Consider the following 19,485-nt stretch of genomic DNA (forward strand, 5'->3'; position numbering starts at 1 on the left):
TATGCCCCCTGAGAAATTTGCAGCAGCCAACACCCTCCGATCCAGAATTCCTAGAATTCGCCAAACCAGAGCTGGGGAAAGGTCTTTCTCCTTTCTAGATGCAAAAAGATGCAAAAAGAACATTTGATGGACAGAATGCAGAACAATGTCCTACATTCACCCCAGTACAGAGATCTGGGCTTCAATCCATAGTTCTTTTGCTCACCATGCCATTTCAGTTTGGACCTAGCCATATGCAAATCAGTCTTGACCCTGTGCCAATGGGAACAGCCCAACCCAAACTGCCAGGCCAGGTCCTCCCTGGACTGGAAACAAGCATCCTAGGACCGGTTTCGGGCTTTCAGCCCTCATCAGCCAGGATAGCTTGACTCCAGTGGCAAGGAGAACATGGGACTCACGTCTGAGCATACCAGTCCCAGTCGCGGTGACAAATGCAAAAAGAACAATTGATGGACAGAATGCAGAACAATGTCATACATTCACCCCAGTACAGATATCTGGGCCTAAATCCATCGTTTTTTGCTTGTTTCCGGTCCAGGGAGGACCTGGCTTGGCAGTTTGATCTGGACTGTTCCAATGAGGCACTGGGTCAAGACTGATTTGCATATGGCCAGGTTTAAACTGGGGTGGCATGGTGAGTAAAAGAATGATGGAATTAACCCAGATCTCTTGACTGGGGGTGAATGTTTTGATTTGTTCTACATTCCGTCCATCAATTGTGTGTCTTTTGCTTTCTCGCCCTAAGTGCGCCAGGCATGCCAAGACGTGGGTCCTGGGCCCACTGTGCCACTTGAATCAAGCTATCCTGGCTCAAGAGGGGTGAAACCCCGAAACCGGTCCTAGGATGCTTGTTGCCGGTCCAGGGAGGACCTGGCTTGGCAGTTCGGGCTGGACTGTTCCCATGAGGCACAGGGTCAAGACTGATTTGCATATGGCCAGGTCTAAACTGGGTTGACATGGTGAGCAAAAGAATGATGGATTTAACCCAGATCTCTTGACTGGGGGTAAATGTTTTGATTTGTTCTGCATACATTTATTGTGTGTCTATTGCTTTCTCGCCCTAAGTACGCCAGGTATGCCCAGACATGGGCCCTGGGCTCACTGTGCCACTGGAATTAAGCTATCCTGGCTAAAGAGGGGTGAAACCCCGAAACCGGTCCTAGGATGCTTGTTTCCGGTCCAGGGAGGGCCTGGCTTGGCAGTTCCCATGACGCACAAACCAAGATTAATTTGCATATGGCCAGGTCTAAACTGGGGTGGCATGGTGAGCAAAAGAATTATGTATTTAACCCAGATTTCTTGACTGAGGGTGAATGTTTTGATTTGTTCTGCATTCGTCCATCAATTGTGTGTCTTTTTCTTTCTCTTTTCTGGGGCATTCTGCAAGGCACAAGCACCCACTGGAGTTATGATAATTGATGTAATGTACCTGTTCAAGCAAAAACTGAAAACGCGGCTCTTTAAGCAGGAATAGGTGCCTTAACCGTGCTCTGTTATTGTGACCTGTGTGTAAAGCGCAAGACACTGCTTGGAGTAACCGTACGCCTTACTAGTCACTGTTCATTCATTCATTCACTTTTTGTTTTGCTCTTCCATGCATATTTTGCCTTTGAATTACTATTCTATAATGGCTGTCTTCAATAGTGGAATGGTAAATTAAAAATGGCAGCCGGTTTGTCACCTCCATACTGGCATGCGCTTATGCTTCGTCTTCTTGGCAAGCATCCATCGCAACAGACTGACAGCATGTTCACAATTTTTTATTTACCTTTCCATTATGGCCTATGACCATTTTAGAACAGTAAAGATAAAAAATATACTTGTGCTGGAACATTAAAAAAAGCTGTTGGCAAAGCTAATAAGTCAGTTCTCGACTTTTTGGGGAAGACATGTTGGCTTTACTAATGCTTGATATATATACTGCCTTTGTGGTATGAGTTGAGCTACTTTTAATAATGAACATAAAGAATTCACACACAATAATCACATAATAGCATACGAGTAAAGAACATTTACATGTAAAGTAACACCATCACGACAAGTACAGATTCACCGTAATAGTGGAACAAGAGTTTCACATTGATCACTTTTTTTTGTTGGTGAATATTGGTCAATCCAATTCTACTTACTGTGGAGTGAATTTTTCCCAAAATTACTACAAATTCAATTCATTGTCAAACTTTATTTTGATTGTTAACCATAACTTCTTGTTAGCTATACGATATTGGCTTTTGAGTTCACCGATGGACTATGGCCTATGAATCGATCACATCAGACCACATTGTACGATCTTCCCAAGTTGCCTTGAAAAAGTCTAGGATTAGACTAAACACGTGTCGGCAAGTTTGTGCACTGGGAAAATTTTTGGGGAGAAATAATAAAAAGAAATTGAAAACTGACAGATGACCATTTTGGACTACCCATTGTATGCGGGATGCCTTACTGGATTGCCTGTATGAACTGGTGTTTACTTTTGCATTGAAATTTTGACTTATGTAGAATTTATCCAATACTGTATTTGGATTATCATTAATTATAAAGAGAGTGCTGCATCAACTTTGTTCTTTGTTTCAATAACATGCATTTTAGGTTCTAATATGCTAATAACACCATTTGGTAGTAGGTGTTTCAAGCTACTCTAGCACCCCGATCCAACTCTAGGGTTAGACTGACTCACATTTATTTTGCTATTGCTTATAAAACACCACAGATTGATTGTGCGGTTTCTTCCCTTTTAGGGAAAATTACTACCTATTCCCTTTTTTTTCAAACCATAAAAGTTACATTAAAATAAATGTCTCCATTTAAGAAAAAGAAAAACAGATTAAAATAAGCAATTAATACATTCTTTTTAAATGTAAAAACATTAGACCTATTTTTACTGTGCAGTTGCAACTGCTAATAAATACCTGCTGAAGCTAGAAACAACAGGAGGCAACGTTTTGCGCCTCAAGACTCTCAGAGCTTCCTGGTGCTTTCTAAATCCCAGCATCTGACAAAGAGGGCGAATCCTCTTCTTCCTGATCTTATCATATAATCTGCAAAAGAACAAAATATGTGCAATACCTTCTGCATTTGCCATAGTGTATAAAGTGCAAAGGGATTTGGCGTTTAACCCATTATCCGAATTTCATTTTGCTGTATAAGCTTTAATTTGAAGGATACCATAGTGAAACTTCAGATACACTGTTCTTGCCAGGGGAGGATAAACAACATCCAACAACTCTTCAAACCCTGGGCAAGACTTGACTTCCAAGAATTGTGTGGGTAATCTACTTAGACTTGAGTTACTAAGCAGTATATTCAGCCGTTACTCCCAATGTATCTGCTTCACTTGTTTCTTAGAGTTCTGTGACAGTGTTTGTGAGTTGTCTTAGTAATCAATTAAACCAAGCTTAACGAGCCCTGCTTTCATATAATGCAGACAGGGAAGAGTTAGCAGTTCATCTTAGACTATTTCTCTAAGGCTTTCTCTATAATGATCCAAGTCCTGTATCGTCCACACCCTTACCCAAAAGAGCAATGGTCTCAAGTTTGTAATATGTTCTATCCATTTTAAGTTAAGAGTGGGGGAAAGAGAAATTAATGGTGTAGCCGCCGGTAGGCCTAATAGCCCCCTTATACATTTATTTTACTCAACGCAAAGCTACCTCCAAATTTCTATGTCCCATAGTCTAGCTCCATACAATGCTGTGGCCTGAGCTTTGTACTTGTAAACAGGGGCGTAACACGGGCCCCTGCAGCCCCCGCGGTTTCTTAGCAACATGGATGTTTTTCTTAAAGGACCTGTGGGCTTTTAGAGACGTACATTTGGTCTTACTAATGTTTATTTCCAATCCCTTTCCAGTGCAGTATTCATTAAAGCTTATCTAAAAGGTTTTGTAAACCCCTCATTGTCAATAAGACCAGAATAGTATCATCAGCAAAAAGCAATGCTGGAACCGGGCACCCGCAGAGCTTCGGGGAATCATGACTGCACTTGTTGGTTGAGATGGTTTACAACATCACTGATGAAGAGTGAGAACATGGTAGGTGCGAGTACGCATCCCTGTCTCACTCCTTTGTTAATTGGGATTGGCTCAGGTAGTTCACCATTCGCCCCCCCCTCCCCTATGGAACATAGCTCAGTTACCTTGGTGTAACTTAACTATCTGGGATAAGATGTCGTCTGGGTCTCCCTGATTTTTCTGTTGTGCCCAGAGCAGCCCCCTGGGGACAAGGTCAAACATTGCCCTTAAATCTACAAATGCAATATAAATGTGAGCATCTGTAGAGAAGTGTGGCTCAATGGTTAGAGTGGCAGACCCTGATGCAGTAGTCTGGCCGGGACCAGGGTTCAATTCCCGCTTCGGCGGGTCTCGGGCTCAATTTCCTCGGACCTGATAATTCTCGCCTCGGTGCCTATTCTGATCATGAGCCCCACTCTACACCTCTGGGTAATAGCTTGCTTAATCTCTACAACGGCCCCAACAACGCTGAGGATGCCTGACTTCACTTTGGGGGTGCCCCGGAGTGGGCTCCTCACAGGGTAAGGCCAGGAAGGGTTCCTCGGCGGTATTCGTACAAGTGCCGAGATGCCTACGGGTAGTCGTGCGCTATATAAGTGTGTATCAGCACTATTTTGCCCCCCTTCCAAGTGTGGGGGGAATAGGGCACCTTAAGCAATTGCATTGCTAATTAACCTAACATTAAGACCCCATACTTCTAGCTCATGCCTGAGCAAATCTCTTGGAATTGTATCCCGCCCTGGGGCCTTACACAACTTAATAGCGTTAATTGCCTTTATTGTTTCCGCTAAGGTGAAGTGGATCCTATAGACTGAAAAATCGTTTACACAGTTGATCAATGATCCACACTGATCGTTAGAAACCCCCTTGAACTCTGAGCAGAGGTTGGAAGAGTGTCAAGTCCAGGTAGCAGGATCCAAATAATATTTTGTATGGGCCATTGTGCCTTTACTACCATGCACAATTATGTTCCAGAACATGAACATATCTTTTATTTTCGCAGCATGGAGTAAATCATTCCAGTTGCCCTCGTCCTATTCTCTCTTACTACTAATTAATTTCTGGGTGATTAAAATGTGCACAGCCCTAGCAAAGAGACAACGAGCAGGGAGGATAAGTCTCCCAGGCGTGCAATCTCCTCACCTGGTGATGTATGTGTTCTTTCGCAGAAAGATACCTATTTCGCTCTGCAGAGGTTGTTAACCACTGTTAATTGCCATCACTTAAAGTGCATAATCAAGGGAAGGGCAATTAACAGCTGGACACTAGAGACATATTAGAAAATGGCATTCATGCCGGCTTAAAATAAGCATCAAAATACTCCATTTTCGGCTGCATGCCCCCCTGAGCCTCACAAACAACTAAAACTTTACTTTGTTCTTTTTGTCTTTGATGTCACTTAGAATACCTTACTGGCAAAATCACCTTCCTGGTTGGTTAGCCCGCCTGCACGCTGCACGTTGCTTCCTGTGCTTCCGAGTGCAGCCTGCTGCAGAGAGCACAGGAAGCATGCCTATGTAATAGGCTGAACGTCAGATTGGAGTCACGTCTGGTCCAGGTCTCCCTTGAGCCTGTCGACCGCCCAGCTCCTTCCCGTCTATTCAATCAATATGTAATTAAGCAGTAATCTGTGGTTAGGAGAACTCTCTTTCTCCTGCGCTTGGCAAGGCAAACAGCGCTGCCGCTGAAATATCCCATCTGGCATCCCTTTGAAATGCGCCCTCAAGCTGCTCATGCGTGGCAGCAGCGATATTCCCTCAATTTCCTTCGCAGGGAAAATGTGTCACCTCGAGTCCAATAAACATCTGTCCAGGCTCACTCATTACTTTAGAATGTTGAGTCATCTGGAACACTCTCCAGCAAGTGCATACAATCCCCTGCACTCCGAACATCAGAGGTCCTCCATCTGCCTCCTGCCATTGGAAGGCCTCTCCATACCCCAATCACTAAAAGAGCCTCCTCCTATCACAAATCTGCAAAGCTCATGTAGAGGTCCTTGCATCCCTCTTTGGAGTTGAGGGACTACTTTTATTTTATTGTTGTCAATAGGCCTCCCACTCCCAGTCGGAGAAGAGTATTTCTCTATCCCAATGTATTTAACCATATCTTTCTATTCCTGCAATCACCCCAAAAAATCGCTCTTTTCCAGTCCTAGTCGTAGAAGGCTATTTCTCTATCACAATGTATTTAAAGTTATGTTTCTATTCCTGCAATCACCCCTAAAAAAGTATTCTTTCCCAGTCATTTATCATGTCCATGTCATTAATCACCATTAAGGTTCTTCCCTTTTAACAACAGAAGGTTGTCTGCTTCGCAGCAGACACCGGTTCCTCACCCTGTCTTCAACCACTGGACTTGGTTTGCAACCTAGACATCATGCATACAAACTCTCTCTTTGCTCACTCTCTGACTCTATGGTTGTTCCATTTAACTCCCTCTCTTTCTCATTATTTGTTTCCCTCTCTTATTTAACTCCTATACATTTGTATCTTGAGGTATCACACGGTCAGTCAGTCCTCTGACCAAACACAGGTTCTCATCTCTCAGCGCTAATGTAGTATCCTTGTCCTTGTATCTGACAAGCACAGGCACTATGGACTCCTGCTTTTTAGATCTCTGCCTGAACCAGCGTATGCGCTGTCCTCGGCCGAGACATTTAGTAGCTCTGAGAAATGCTACTTTGCGATCAGCTTGCTAGAACGCGCACAAGAGCGAGCACGCATGCGTGTAATAGCAAGCTGATCGCTGGCAAGGTGGCACTTGCGGTGACGCGCGTGCACACCACTCGTGTCACCACTTGCGGTTTTTTATTTCATTTCGCGGCCGCGCTATGAAAGTCTCGTAAACGCACCAAAGCCCCCGCTTTCCGCCCACCCCACATTCTAAAGCATTCCTCTTGTATACCCCCACATACGCCCTGCCCCCCACAGTCTAACAGGCGTCTTCTTTTCCATTCAGTTCAGAACGTGAAGTGTACTTTTGCTTTCAAAGAAAGGCAAAGTAACTTCAGTTGGTTTACAACAAACATAGGCGTTTGTTTAGAATGTATCACAATAGCTATGGTCAGCGAGAAGCCAGACGATGGGATTCTGAAGTATGTTTGAGATCTCTAACTTGTCCGAATTTGAAGAACATGCACATATTGCAAAACTGACACACTATAAATAGTATTTCATAATCGTTCTTTTTTTTGCCAAGGGAATCTTCCCGGCACAGAAATTCCACAAACTAGTGCGTCGGCATCCCTATTTCTTCTTTGAATCGTCATTCCGGGTTCTTAGAGGTGAGCACGCCGCTGCAAGGTCGAGGCAGATACTTAGCTGTGGATCAGCTCGAAGTCCTCTTTGAACTTCGTGCCCACAACAAAAAGAACTTTCATATGGCAAAACAAGGCAAAAAACAGATGATTGGTTATAGGCTTGCGCTCAGTTGTGATTCGTACTTCTAAACAATAGCAGACTGCGCCTAGGGATAAAAGTGATGTCCATCCAACCATCACAATTAATGTAGAGAACCTCGACATCAATAAAGTAAAGTCTGTTGTATCCCGAGCAAGAACAAAGGTACTATTGTTTTCAAATAAGTGTCCAATAAAAGGTTCAAATCCTCACTTCTACTTTCTCTTCTTCCTTTATTTTTTCATAGCAGCATCTATGTGGATGCTAGCCAACACGTGTTTCGTCTAAAAAGCGGTATACGCAAAAGACTACCTCAGGGCAATTCCAATAGAAAATATTCTTACACCGCACTCAATGATTCATATCATTTATCAAGCAATCATGTAAGGTAAAATAAGAATCTCCAAAGGTTTAAATCCAAATTCAAATGAGAGCTCCAATGTAAGCAAGCAGTAAAGTAAACCCCATGTCAGGGGCTTAGGTCTCAAGGTCCTGAGATCGTACGTATAGCACAAAGTATCAACCAACTCGAGAAAAACGGCGTCTTGCACAAGCGCTTTTTAGACGAAACACGTGTTGGCTAGGATCCACATGGATGCTGCTATGAAAAAATAAAGGAAGAAGAGAAAGTAGAAGTGTGGACTTGAACCTTTTATTGGACACTCATTTGAAAACAATTGTACCTTTGTTCTTGCTCGGGATACCACGGACTGAACTTTCATATGGCTTTGGCCTGCTACCCATGACGAGTGCCAGAGCTGCCGACTTTGGTGAGGCATGGGATCCTGGGTTCGAGTCAGGTGTGCTCTCTACATCCTGTGATTCTGGACAAATTGCTGAGTCTATCCAATGCGACCTTCTTTATGCAGTTGACGTGAAGTGCTCCATTACCTTTGGAACGAGTTTGTGCTATAGAAAAATGCACACTCATATAATACTTAATGAAACATTTTCACAGGCATTGAAACACAGGAACACTAATTGTTCTGTTCTTTGAAAACCCTCCCTGTCTCTCGGAGTAAATTAGTTTGTGTACACCAAAGCTGCGCTCTGCAACAGCTGAGTTTGTTCCCTGTTTACACATATGAGGGCAAGAGCGTCCAACATAGGTATGCAGGAATTTGCTCATTTCCAAAACAAGCCCACACAGTTTGACTGGTAATGTGGTTGGGTGCTAATATCTTCTAGTAGTTGTCAAAATCTTCACTTGGCCCATAATTCCATCCAGGAATTGAATAATAGTCATTCCTTGTTTCTGACAAAAAGGGTACATTTGCAGGGTTGAAAATTCTTACCACACACACACAACAACACAGACACAACCACACACACACGCACACACAACCACACACACAACCACACACACAACCACACACACAACCACACATACAACCACACACACAACCACACAACCACACACACAACCACACACACAACCACACTGTCAGTGCACACTTTCACCAGGCACAGACACCATCAGTCGTCAGTGCACGCTTTCACCGGGTACAAACATCATCATTCATCAGTGCACGCTTTCACCGGGCACAAACACCACCAGTCGCCAGTGCACGCTTTCACCGGGCACACACCACCAGATGTCCGTGCTTTCATCGGGCACACACACACCACCAGCCATCAGTGCACGCTTTCACCAGGCACACATACACCACCAGCCGTCAGTGCACGCTTTCACCAGGTACACACCACCAGCCATCAGTGCACGTTTTCACTAGGCACACACACCACCAGCCGTCAGTGCACGCTTCCACCAGGCACACACACCACCAGCCGGCAGTGCACACTTCCACCAGGCACACACAGCACCAGCCATCAGTGCATAATTTCTACAGGCACACACACCACCAGCCATCAGTGCACACATCAATTGTTAACGCATCCACAATTAACTATTGTAGCAATCGCAGTATGGTGCACTTTACTTTTAAACATATTCATCTACAGCGAAGCATGCCATCATTTCTACAAAAATAAATTCACATTTTTTTAGCCTACAATTTATAGACTTTTGTTGCAATTGGTGTTGCAATATTTAGCAATGCCATTAGCTCAAACTTAATTAATACGAGACCTATTGCATTGCAAATGCTTGTTTGGAAATGCTGTCCTCAGCCAAGACTATGTACATTTCATCCCTCTCACAGGTCATGGCAAAGCAGGGGCTAATACAGCCTGGTTCATTACTCACTCAAAGAAAATGTATATTTCACCTAATGCTTGCATGAAGCGTGCTTCTCACCAGCGCCTAGAAGCAAATTAAGTTATGCAATTTATTTGGTACAAATAACAATAAATAGGTAAATAGAAAATAATCTGATGCCTGGTGGTTTCTGCTCCATGAAGCTATTGAATTGCCAGAACGTTGCCAAATAATACACCGCATCATTAACTACAGTCCCCTTTGCACTCCACCATGGAAAAATATGTTTTACATTTAGGCACACATTCATCTAAGGAGTGCAAATAGCCTAAAAAATCCTGACCACCCACCAGCTTCACACTCAAACTCAGCGTCTCTTTGGATATACACAGATTCATTCATTATGTACCCTTCCTTCTGCCACGAGCAAGAGGACGTTTACTCTCCTCTGAAAACCTATCGCTACTACCACATTACAAGAGAGACCAGTGGAGACAGGGAGGCAAAGGAACATGCGTGGAGGTAGATCACCACAGCTACTTAGACGGATCTACTGCCGAGAGTGAGACTCGAGCCCGGTTCCCCAGCTTTGAGAGCGACCGATCTAACCGTTATGCCACATCCTCTCCCCTTAAACGGAGATAGGCAGTTCCTACTTTGCATGATTGCGGTTGAACACTGACTACCACACTTGATTTATTGCTTATGTGTTGCAGTCTAATTTGAGTTTTTTGTAAGACAAGCAGAATCTGTTACTATCGACTGTCCATCTTTATTCTGTAGCGTACTCCAGGCATTCCCAGAACCAATGGAAGGAACGAACGCATGCTCAATGTATACATAGTTTTACGGCGATGGACCGCGGCTGTGCTGTTCTGTGTGCCTCCAGCTTAACCGGCTCTTTTCTAGCTGTTTTTTTTTTTATTTCAGTAATTTTTATTGAAAATATAGAGCATATTTATATGTTACAGAGGGGATACACATGGGGGAAGGGAAATGAAAAAAAAAAGATAGGGAAACAAGACAGAGCATTGTCTCGATTGGCTTATATTAGTTTGGCTCTTGACAGTCCATTCCCCAGTTTGCTACATCTTCTTCTCATCCGGCTTGCACGTAACCGGCTCTTTTCACACCTCAGTACCCGCCTTGGCTCTGCCAGCCAAAGTGACACCCCCGGGTCTCCCGGCCAGGAAGAGAGTGGACTCGACCGGACCAGAGACAGTCCGCAGCCAGACAGGAAGCCGGAAGAGCAGCAGGCCTGTGACAGCACAGCCTCTTTTAGCAAACAACCGGGCCGTAATTAGTTGCGTTTTTAAGTGCTACTCGCGGAGAACAGCGCTGACGCCTGCTATTGACTGGGTGACCCGCGGTCTGCTCCATTATGGATTGGCGCGCTGTTAACTCACTCACTTATTCGCTCCACAACCTGCTTTGCAGGAGGCCCGCGGGGCGGGCATCGATTGTAACCCTGACTATTCAACGACGGTTATAGGGGCGGGCGAGACGAAAGGAAGTGAGTGACTGTCAAGCGTTGTCAGTCTGTGACAACACGTAGGCGTCTGGCAACGACTGGCGCGCATCTGCTGTTTGCGAAGTTGCGCACCTTCATAACGCTTCCGGTCAGACGTGTGAGAGAGAGCCACCCTTTGGCGAGAAAGCGCCCCACGAGAAACCAAATGTGTTACTATTCTCAATCCTCCTCCACTCTGGTGGTCACCCCCCGGATTCTTCTAAGCGCTATATACAATTATGGTTTCTATTACACACCCGAATAGTTCTGTTGCAGCTGTTTTATACTTTTTTTTGTATGAATAAGAGAAGTTTAGTCTGCATACATGCCAACATTTCAACTTCGATAAGAGGGTGGGTGCAAAGACCTGAAAAACGCGTAACACGAAACGGGTCAGGCGTAACACGAAATGGAATCGCAGGAGTAACTGGGAGTGACTTTTTTTTACCATCTTCAAGAAATAACCTCTGCTTTATAGAAATAAATCATACATACACCTGTAAGTAGAATGTCGCATGCTAACTTCCAGGAAGAGAGTCATATGTATTCATTTCATCAATGCATGACAAGTCAACATAATGGGAGAAACTGTATAAGCTAATACACCTGGATGAAAAGACTGTGGCAAATACAAGGGGGTAATGAAGAATGCATTAAATTAAAAAGAGGTGCTTTTGCCCACAGTACACTAGTTGTGTTCTCGGTGTAATCTGAGTCAATACCTGTGACAGTCTGTAGCACTAAAGTACAAATCTGTATACCTGGAATATGAGCTGGTGATGAAGATGAGGTGGAGAGAGCACATTGGAGCACTATTTGCTCCGTGCACTAATATACACATTGAATTGTACAGAGACCGCGGTTGTGTTCGCACACTGCACATGCTCTCCGTGGGATCCTTAACTACTTAGCTTGGGGTGGTTCCTTCGGTGCCCGGCAATTCTATGTCCTCTTGACTATGTGTCAACTCGAGTCGTGATTCTTATACCACTTTCTTCATATATATTGTGGTCCCGCCCTAGGGCCCACTGTGTATTCTGTGCTACTTGCATCATTTCTTCGCCATGTGTTGTGTGCATTGTATTTATCTCAGGATTAGAGATATATGTGTGTATTAGAGAGTACTGTATAATAAATACATATTTTTGTAAGTACATTGTGTGGTTCTTTTTATCCAATCTATACCTATCAGATTACATTATCATAAAACAAGCTGCTTTACAATTAAGGCAGCTCTCCACGGCTACCACTTAGAGAGCTTTCTAAGGTTGGCTAAGACCTCTAAAACCACTGTATGGGGTTGTCTGGACTGGTGCAACGTGCCCACTTACACAAGGGGACATCATATACCAGGCCAGCCTCTCACAAGAAGTTTGGATGAAATTGTGTATTTGTCCTTGATCACAATTTAAATGGACAAGCCATCTAAGCATCAAGCACTAAAGAGTCTTTACTTATATTAGTGCTTTGTTTTAACCTGGTTCATTTTTCACGTAGCAGGACCAACCTGAAGGTACTGGAGTGCTTTACATGACCACCAATTACATTACACAATGTCACCACTCATTGTTTATAGGGAGATTAAGCTATTTGCCCAGAATCACAGGATGATGAGCTAACTCCAGGACTTGAAACTGGTTTCCCAGTTCTTAGTCTGCAACTCTGGCCCTAACACCACATCAAGAGTATAGAGAAAATCAGTATTTAATTTTTGGCGCTAACAAAAACAGTGTTTAAGACTCTGTTTTTAGGTGTACTAATATTATGTAAAACTGCTATAAATGTCAATTCCTGTCACATGCTCCTATCTCCCTCTTCAAAACTTAAGGCCAAAGCATTAAGCTTTGGTGTCTGAGGTAGTTCTTGGATAGGGAGATTAAAGTGTGTGTGAATGAAGACTGGCATCTTAGCTTAAAGTGTTCAAGCAAAAACAGTTTAAAACACGTTTTTTTCTCCCAAGGCTATTTTTCACTTTCACTAAATGGAAACTGGTTTCCCAGTTCTTAGTCTGCAACTCTGGCCCTAACACCACATCAAGAGTATAGAGAAAATCCTTACCGTTCTATAACCAGTGTCATTAGCACGCCATAGCAGGCCGAGGGAACTTGACAATATTGGGCACTGGTCTGCAGGAACAGGTTACCAACAGTACAGTACTTCAAGCCTCACTCTCAGCCTCAGGAGAGATGCCTGCAATGCTGAAGCCCGCCCATAAATACTTTTACGCAGTGCGTAGGACTCGGAGGCAGGAAAATACATTTGTTTCCGGAGACCTGAACCCTGGGCCCACCCAAGCTCACTTCTAAACCAATAGCTTTTGAGCTGGCTCAGGTAATAATATATTCACAACTACGGGATGTGGGGAGGATTTTGAACTCTCAGTTTAGCTCAACTTTGAGTTATTTTAAGCACCCGAACGGTGTGCTGTGTTTATTGAACCATGAGAAAATACTTCCACTATACAAAAACCAAAACGACTGACATTTTGAAAGCTTGTTGAATACGATTCTTGTACTGAAGTAGAGCGCAGGAGGCTGTATCTTATAGCATTGCTGTTTAAAGTCCAGAAGAACTGCCATTGTTGCTTTCTCTGTAGCATCTTTGGCCAGCATTGTATTTTTATTGACCATGCTGACGCATTTCTGCTTTTAGGATGCATCTGTGAACAATCCAGTGAGTAACATGTTCCTCCTCCTTATCAGGAAACCTTTGCCTCCTCTGTTTAGCTGATGGTGGTTCCTATCCCAGAAGCAGCAGCAATCCCCTTTAACAAGAATTTGCTAAGGACTCAGTGGCAGTGTTTACTTTTCGGCCTCTGTTCCGGTTGAGCAAACACAGTCATTTCTTCAAGCAGGTCATTCTGTAATTCCTGCTGCATCCTGTGGAATTGGGTTTCTGGATGCTTGAATCGGGAGGCGGGAGACTAGCCTTCAAATCAGTACTCTCCCACCTGAATCGGGAGGGTTGGCATGTCCGAGTCTGGTACCTGATGTAGTGTCGTGCTGGACACGTTCTAGTGTCTTAGCAGACACTTAGTTGGTCAGCCACTCTCTCGTGGGAGTGGACACACATGCACCGCACACCCATCCACCACAGGGGCCACGAGTGACGTGACCCTGCTAATTTAAGGGCCCAATTGCACGTGCTCATGGGCAGTTTACCAAGCATACTCTCTGTGCCTGCGTCCATCATTTCAGTAGCATGTGGGCGTAGGGTCCTGTTAGAAATGGGATTTCAGGTTGGCTAGGGCATGGGCCCAAGCCAGGCAGAAACCACCACTCTAGTCAGGGCAAGGGAGTTACACGCTGAAGATAACCCGATCTCACCTCTTTGGTAGCTTTGCACGAGCAGTCAGGCTTATCCCAGAGGCAATGTGTAAAGCGTTTGCGCAATACACACACACACAGCAGCAACACACTAAGCACTCTCCAAACAAAACTTCACACAAGGTTATATAAAAAATAGCCTTTGTATTATCCAAAAACATTAGAAACATAAGTACACAATATGCACTGTGCAAACTGGCACTGGTAATATTTACATGGGATTATATACAGGACCAGACCAATTGGGCCATGGTCAGGACCATCAGAATGCAGGTAGTAAATATGAAGCACAACCAGTAACTAGTGGTACAATAATGACCTCAGCATCATCACATTAGGCATAAACAGCCGCGGGCCGTGGAGGGAGTTACGTGGGGCAGGGAGGCGGGGAGGGGGAGGGGCGGGGTGGAGGGTGCTAAAAACAGGCACATGGATCATTGCAGGTAAGTGCACAATTTAATTAATAAAACGAAATTCGTAGCGCACACTGCATGGCAAAAAGCAATGCTGTGCGCGCTACGAATTTCGTTTTATTAATTAAATTATGTACTTACCTGCAATGATCCATATTCCTGTTTTTAGCACCCTCCACCCCGCCCCTCCCCCTCCCCGCCTCCCTGCCCCACCGTAACTCCCTCCACGGCCCGCGGCTGGGCATAAAACACATTAGGCCTAAACCTCATTAGCATAAACACATTACGCAGTTGGCATCATCCTAAAATATCATAGCATGACATTAGGCATCACAAGCATAAACACATTATGCAATATAACTCATTAGATAAGGCATAATCAGCAACATAAACACCTTATGTTATAGGCATCACATAAATCACATTAGATCAGGCATCAAAATCATAAGCATAATCAATAGTCATGTACCATATTAGGAATAAACCTATTATGCCTAACCACATAACTAACCCCAGGCTAACTGGCCTTTAAGTGGGGCTCAAATGCCCTTTTGTCTAAAATGTCAGTGCCTCTAGTGGGGCCTTCCAAATGGCCCCCTGGCTGTCAGCAGCAAAATCAAAGTGCGCAAATGTGCTGGGGCAAGGGGTGCAACTCACCCCTTCCTTAACACTAGAAATGGTCCCCAAACGTTGCAGCTACCTGCGCTCTTGCAGGGCAACTGGGATTGGCACAAAGAAGGACTGGCACCACTGTGCCTCCTGGGTCTCTACTGGGACTCAACAATAAGATGGCCCCCAAGTTGCATCTGCCCACAACGGCGGTGCAGCTGTGATGAATTAGGCACCACAGTGGCTTGGTAGTCCCAATCCGGGACTCAGCAAGATCAAAGGGGAGGACCTCCGTTGCAGCTGACTGCGCTTTTGAGGTGCAGCTGGGACAAGTAGCACAAGCACTGGCACAAGCACGATGCCCAATGGGATCCCCACTCACCGCGACTCTCCTTGGACTGCTCCGGCCTCCTTCTCTCTGTCACCGGTGATCTCTGTGGCCTTCCCTTCTGCCAGGTGGGGGAAGGCTGAAACGCAGCAAATGGAGCCCACGATGCTCCGTAGCCTCTCACTCCTCTTTGGCTCCCGCCGGAAGATCAACATCATCTTGCTCCTGCGGCCCTGACCACAACCACGCAAAGTGTCTCTTTACGTGGTCGGGCTGCGACGGTGAATCAACACAATCCCACGATAGGGCTCACTTCGGGGGACATGAACCAGCGGGGTAGGCTCCTGTTCCGGTTTCAAAAGTATTCCAATGCGGGTGGTCTCCCGCTCACCAGTGGCACCAGCAGGGCGGGGTGGGCTCCCGCTTTGTCGCAAAAACACCCACAAAACACAAACAAATATGCATGAATGCGGGGTGGGCTCCCTCTATAAAATAAGCAGAAATGCGGGGGAATCCCCACGTTGGGATTCCCTCTAAATAGGTTGCAGCTCCGCTCTGCAAAACCCCTGCACTCTTCCCGTCCTGGGAGAGATATTTTAGAGCTCACAGGACAATCAGGTCCAAAGTTCCTGGGGCACAAGGCTGGGCCCAGGCAGGCCAGCTCACAGGGCCCTCCAGCAGGGAAGCAGTCCCTTGTGGTGGTTCCTCCTGGAGCCCAGCAGCAACAGTTACCCTCAGCACAAAAGCACACAATTTTTATGGGGTCACAGCCCCAATATTTATACCCATATTTGCTTTGTCTGCCCTGGCACAAGGCTTGAGGGAACCAGCCTAAACTGGTTCTGGTTTTTTTTGGGGCACTTTGTTGACAAAGCTCCTTTTCCCCTTTGTCAGGTGGGGGCTCGTCATCAGACATACCACAGGGGGGTGGAGCCAGCATTCACCTAGCAGGCACAGTCCCATTCAGGGTCAGGGGACTACTCCTCCCACTACTCCAAATGCAGATCCCCTATTCAGCCTAGCACTGACTCACCCTGCCCTCCCTGGAACCACACACACCTCTCCAGCCCCTATCACTCCAAAGCCAGACATGCAATCCACATCAGGCAGACAGACACATAGCACACAGAAATTGCAACTTCTAAAAGTGGCATTTCTATAATAGGTATAATAAATCTGTGCACACCATTGTGTAGCATTTATTATAAATAACACAACACAATTGGGTCAGAGCTATTGACTGCCTGCACACTATTCCACTATTTTTAGTCTAGTATCTAGTACTCAATGGCCTGTGCGTATAGGTCGAGGGCGTGACCCGTAAACACCCCCTAAAGTGTGATGAAAAACATCACATACAATGATAATGGCAAAAGGACCCGCACAAGGAAAATTATATATACATTATATTTTTTGCTCAATTATGCAATAGTATTTACACATATACAACTTTTACGCTTTCCAGGAAGAAGTGGAGTCCAAATCTTGACAAATATGAAGTAGAGCTTTTTATTCATGGATAAGCATGGTGAGAGTTCAAAAAATTGCTAGCAGCCAACGCGTTTCGTCACCACTGTGACTTCTTCAGGGAATACAGGGAATATATTCCTTTTTCCAATTCCTTTTGTTTTTGATCTAACTTCTCAGTCTTTCTTCTAACGTGCAGCTTTTAGCAGTATTCCCATCTGTGTCACCAGGATAATATCGGACGTAATATGATTAGTTAAGCGTGACGTCTTTCACGTTTTCTGTCCTACGGGTTCAACGATTGTGATTTGCGGGACCATCAAAATCTCTTTTTTGCAGTGCTCCCGTTTCCGAGTGTATCGTCCCGTCTCACTGAGACGGGACGATACACTCGGAAACGGGAGCACTGCAAAAATGCCCAATACCTAAAGAAGAGATTTTGATGGTCCCGCAAATCACAATCGTTGAACCCGTAGGACAGAAAACGTGAAAGACGTCACGCTTAACTAATCATATTACGTCCGATATTATCCTGGTGACACAGATGGGAATACTGCTAAAAGCTGCACGTTAGAAGAAAGACTGAGAAGTTAGATCAAAAACAAAAACAAAAGGAATTGGAAAAAGGAATATATTCCCTGTATTCCCTGAAGAAGTCACAGTGGTGACGAAACGCGTTGGCCGCTAGCAATTTTTTGAACTCTCACCATGCTTATCCATGAATAAAAAGCTCTACTTCATATTTGTCAAGATTTGGACTCCACTTCTTCCTGGAAAGCGTAAAAGTTGTATATGTGTAAATACTATTGCATAATTGAGCAAAAAATATAATGTATATATAATTTTCCTTGTGCGGGTCCTTTTGCCATTATCATTGTAGCATTTATTATCACTATTCCAAATATACCAAACTTGACCATGCTGCTCCTCTCATATCAGGAATTACCACTGAAACACTTATCAGGGAATCCCCAATGCATTCCTATGAGAGGGCAGCCTCACAGCAAAGAGAAACCAAAATGGCTGTTTGTCACTATCAGGACATGTCACACACTTTAGGTGTCACGTCACAGTGGCAGTAGCACTGTGTGCACAGGCCCTGCAATGGCAGAGGCCTGGGATATGTTTGAAAGGATACTATGGTGGGTGGCACAATCAGCATTGCAAGCCCACTAGTAGCATTTAATTTAACAGCTCTGGGTATATGGGACACCACTTTACAAGGGACTGACAGGTAAATTAAATAGGCCAAACAGGTGTAGACCAATCTTACCATATTTATCACAGAGAGCACACACACTTTACACTGGACAGCAGTGCTAAAGTGACCAGAGTCCTAAAACCACAAACACCATGTCAGAAAAAAGGGTAGGAGAAAGGCAAAAAGTTCAGGGATGACCCTGCATAAAGGGCCAAGTCCAACAGGACCACAACACTACAATGGCAATGAACATGTACTGCCCCATGTGTAGGCTGGCAGCAAATTCGGGCTGTCGTGGGGGAAATGTGACTAGACACTAAGGTCCTCCCCTGCACTGACTGCTAGCTGGACGGTGATGGTTGCATGGCGAGAAGACGCCCATGCCTTTGCAACCCCATTGCTGACCGTGATAGCCGCATGAGGTCCACAGGAGAAAGTGCTGTGCTGAGGGTGGCTCCATTCTGCCGACCCTCAACTAGAGGTGAGAAGCATCCCCTGCTTCGGAAATGCCCACGGGGGCAGAGAGAGACTGTACCGACAGTGTGGCAGAGAAACTGCCCGCAGGGGAGAAGAGTGGATCGGCCTGCGGCCGCATCCAGCATTATTGTAAAACCAGCATTTTCCCCCGTGCGCTGCCCATCTTCCCCCCCCAGCAACAAAAAAGGAGAGCATTGAGCCACAGTGTCCTCAGGCGATTGCCCGGCACCTTATGGACTCACCTATGGCTGAGGAGACAGCCCTCTATATGTGTTGCCTGAAGGAGGGAGGAGACTGTCCCATGCCGCTGGAGCTGTAAGGCCCGGAGAACCAAGAGAGGCAGCGTGGAGACAAATGCACCAGCACCACCTGCCAGTGGCACACTGCACCAGCATCCACAGCAACCATCAAGGCCTGCAGTCGGAGGACAGACTGCCATGGCCTGCAAGGACAGCCATCAACAGTGTCACCTAGTGCCAGCTCACTATAGTTTACCTCAGCCCAGGCCCAGGAGACGAGTAAGTGACTTGTACAGAACAGGCACAGTGAAATACACCAGCCACCCTGATGAGCGACCTCATCCCAGACAGC

The sequence above is a fragment of the Lissotriton helveticus genome, chromosome 3_2 (genome assembly GCF_964261635.1).
Source record: "Lissotriton helveticus chromosome 3_2, aLisHel1.1, whole genome shotgun sequence".
Classification (NCBI taxonomy): domain Eukaryota; kingdom Metazoa; phylum Chordata; class Amphibia; order Caudata; family Salamandridae; genus Lissotriton; species Lissotriton helveticus.